Source organism: Rhamphochromis sp. 'chilingali' (genome assembly GCF_963969265.1).
Source record: "Rhamphochromis sp. 'chilingali' genome assembly, chromosome: 20".
Lineage (NCBI taxonomy): Eukaryota > Metazoa > Chordata > Actinopteri > Cichliformes > Cichlidae > Rhamphochromis > Rhamphochromis sp. 'chilingali'.
In genome coordinates this window covers 22985550-22989693 of record NC_137947.1, presented here as the reverse complement: position 1 = coordinate 22989693, position 4144 = coordinate 22985550, and the positions used below count along the sequence as shown (strand labels likewise).

The window sequence follows — 4144 nt, the reverse complement described above, 5'->3', positions numbered from 1 at the left end:
CTTTCAGTGCGGAGAAACTGACTTAAGTAGGTGAGCCAACAGGAACGTACAAAGTTTGTTCCGCTTAAAACTTACATTCATGGTTCTACTTCTTCCCATTTCCGTCAAGTCTTTTTTTTTTTAGTTTTTTTTTTTTTTTTTTATATTGCAAAAGTATATTAAACAAATTTTTCTATATAAGGCATAGTTTGAGAATGTCTTTTTTGTTTTTTAATAAATCAAATTATTATTAAGTGAGAGTGTGACAGTTCCTTTTTTTTAATATAAACTTGAAGCTACAGTTCACTTTACATAGTTTCTGCAAATGATAGGAAAAAAATGTGTTTTGCTGCTATTTGCCATTCTGAAGTTGCTTTTTTTTTTTTTCTTTTCTTTTTTTTTTAAATGACATCAGAAACAGCAGTATGCGACATTACGTGATGGCAGAGCTTCAGTTCATCCTTTGTCTTTTTTTTTTTTTCTTTTTTAATAAATAGGACAGGGGGAATGAATGAGAGAAAGAGGGGGAGAGAAAGAAAGAAAACCAAAGGGGAGAAGAGACGGTGAGAAGGGGGGGGAAGAGAGAGAGAAAAAAAAAAAAAAAAAAGAACTCCTGGGTCACCTGTATGGAGAAAAAACAAAAAAAAAAAAAACAAAAAAAACAAACAGAGGAGACAGCAAACAACAAAGAGTAACATAATAATAGAGAAAACAAAGCACCATCACAATAAACTAGCTAGTCATAGATATCAATATTTACTAAATAATAAACGATATTGTGCAGCACGCAAGATAGACAGCGCACAGTGTGCTTTGAGGCAGCAGCCAAGAAAGCTTTAGTCCGCGTCTGTGAATACCCATGTGTGCATACCTGTGTGGATCAGCATGCTTGCATTCCAAAGGTTTCTCCATGTAATGATCTGCTAGGGAGTGTGGGGGGGCCACAGCCCCGTCCTCCAGGGTGTGAAGCGGGTATGGAGGAGATCAAAACTCCAGACATCCAGAGGCCCCCAGAACACAAGAGACCATGGAAGACCAACAGAGGGGCAGCCGCGCCACTGTTCCAGTAAGAGCTGAGGAGAGTCCCAGATGAGGGCTCGCCCAGCAGCCGCGGAGCAGAAGTCAGGGGGAGTTGCAGTGACGCGCCCGTGAGCTCCGCCGGCCCCCAGCTGTGCCTGAGTGACCGAGCCCCAGGCCGAGAGGCCGGGGGCACCCCACCTCCAAAGGGGCCCGAGCGAGCCCCAGGCCCCGACAAGCGGCCGCCAAGGAGTGAGCCGGTGTGTACCCGGACGCCCACCCCCAGACACAATTTCCGTCAAGTCTGCCAACCGTCGAAATGTGAACCATGGTATGTCTGAAGAAAGACCGCTCAAATGTGGGGAGGGGCTTTGACGTCATGCTCCGAATGCAGAGAAGGTGGCCATATTCACTGATGTCACTCCATTACATTTTACTTGGAAATATCAACTAATTAAGCCAATGAATTGGTTTAGTGAATATTACTTGGATCGAATGATTCAATTTACATACAAAACTGAGGACACATAATTACAAACAATCCTCAAGTAATGCACTACAAGAAAAACTGCTATTTTAAAGTAATAGCACTGAATTTGTATTTTTTTGTAAAATTTATATAGCTAATTGAAATAATAATTACAGGGCCAAAAAAACATTTTTTTCAGTGTACTGACAAACATTTCATGTTCAACTAAATGAAAAACAATTCGTGGTAACCTGAATATGATTAAAAATAATTAACAACACTTTTTGTAAGGATGTTAAAATCAGACCAACTTTTATTTTCAAACACAACAAAGTATAACAGCCAACATACTGGACACTGTTCTGCTGGACAACAAACAATTATATTGCCATCACTGTTATAATCTTACAATGAAACAAAGTCTCAGATTTAGTTATTCTGAAAATAAGTTTAGGCCTACCACAAGTTTGTTTTGTACTTACATTACTTATATAATCAAAATAAAATATTTGTTGTTCTGTCACAAATGCAGTCTCTAATTTAAACAACACATTTGTTTTGCATTCCAACACATGAGCTGGAATGTTGTAATATTTTAAGGATGGCTTGTTTCCAGTCCAGGCATTACTGCCTGAATGACTATCATGGATCGAGGTGACCCAAATGTAGGTGCAGAAGAAAGTCTTTAACTTCCCTTAAGTACAGTGGCAGTGGATGTGGGTTGGAGATGCAATGAGCTTGAACTTGCAGGCGACCATCTTCACTGACCACACCATCTGTGATGGAGGACTCATCTCTCCTGTTGTCCTGCAAGCAAACAATCATATTTTTTGGAACATGAACTTAATTGCTTTCTTAAAACATTTTTTTCTGCATTTGGTATAAAACAGACTCCAATTTGGACAATCTCAGGCTCCCTCCCCACCGGAGAGGTGATATTCAATGTCCCAATTGTCAATCTGGATAGCCGTGACCACCACCCAACACACAATAATGTCATGAAAGCATCATTTTAATATAAATGTCACTGACAGTTGCTAATATATTGGAAAACCAAAATACTTACCACTGAGTTGATGTCTTTCTGTCCAACAGCAGGAGTGCTGGTCCCGAGCCTCAAAGACAGAAGCAAGCAGAGGGAGAAAAAAACAACATTTTTCAGAAACCGATTTGATCCTTAATGGCTGTGCAATCATTGTCACAGAGTTTGCTTATGTTGTTAAATAAAGGCTAGATTTGACATTAATAGATGCCACAGATGTTCAAGGTGCCACAAAGCATGAAAAAAATGGAAGTCTCGGAAAACGTCGGGGCATTTTTGCAAATATGTGATGTCTTGATAAATCGAGCAGATATTTGAACTTTCGACAGCTACATTCTCGCCTGAAAATATCTTAAAAGTTGATTTTGTGACCCAGAAAAGGTAATAAGTTTTTTAGCTGCGCTCCTCCGCCATTGCCGCGCTTACAAGTAGCGCAGGCTCCGACAACCGTGGCCGACATATGCGATCCTCCTTTTCCCCAGATTACCCTTTTTGGGTCACAAAATAACCTTTTAAGATATTTTCAGCGGAGAATGTAGCTGTGTAATGCTCAAATATCTACTTAATTTATCAAAATATCACATACTTGCAAAAGTGCTTCCACGTTTTCGGAGAGCTCTGTTATCCACCAGCGCGATAGCTGACCGGGAGGTCAAGGCTTGATAAGAGTCCGCGAGTCCTGGCTTATTGTTTTCAAACCCCCCTCCGAAGAATTTTGTCTGGGCTCTTATCTCACTTTTTTTATTTCAAACAATCAACAGAAAATTTCACAGACATATTTTTATATAAGGTTTTTAAGGCTGTGGTGTTAATTTTTAAGTAACATGAGCCCAGCCGTAGCAGCAACGCTAGGCTAACACTAACTAGCTAGCTAGCACGATTATAAACCTGGTGCTAAACTAAGAGAAGCCACAAAATCAGTTTGAATAAGAGTAAACATTTACTCACCAAGTCAGTGTATCAGGTAAAGATCCACAGCAATGACAACAATAATCTCTTGAGCTGACGCTTTTCTAGGTTTGCTCAACATATTCCATAAAAAATGCTGGCACCATGAACATGCGGACTGATCCGTGCTAGGGAGGAGGACGGTAGTGACGTGGGATTTTCAAAACACATCTTTCATCCTTCCGCACTGAGAAGAAAAACTTCCATCTTACTTAGTTTTTCTAAGTTAAGACAACTCAAATAAATTGAGTTTATCAGCGTTTTTGCATAAAATGTACTGGTAAAACTTATTTAAATCGAGTTCTAATAACAAATTGATAAAAAAAACTGAGTTCAGCCTATTTAATATTTTTAATTAAACACAATATTACATTTTACAGTGTACTTTTAAATCACTATGGAGCACCAGCATTTCTGTAGAGGACAGAACCACCTGCTTTAATCTACCATGATGCTCTGTGTTATGTTGCCATGGCAATATGAAAAAAACTGAGTTCAGCCTATTTAATATTTTTAATTAAACACAATATTACATTTTACAGTGTACTTTTAAATCACTATGGAACACCAGCATTTCTGTAGAGGACAGAACCACCTGCTTTAATCTACCATGATTCTCTGTGTTATGTTGCCATGGCAATATGAAGTCAAATAAATACAAATACATAAAATGCACATTTGAAGGAGGA

General features: G+C 39.0%; 1 long non-coding RNA gene across 1 annotated transcript; it reads right to left on the bottom strand.

Annotated features, from left to right (window-relative positions):
• Nucleotides 1-1495: 1495 nt before the first annotated feature.
• Nucleotides 1496-3584, bottom strand: LOC308387885. The gene is made up of 3 exons (XR_013970009.1): nucleotides 3456-3584; nucleotides 2532-2580; nucleotides 1496-2272 (listed from the first exon to the last, which is right to left on the bottom strand). It is a non-coding gene; the product is annotated as an uncharacterized lncRNA (long non-coding RNA).
• Between the last annotated feature and the right edge of the window lie 560 nt (nucleotides 3585-4144).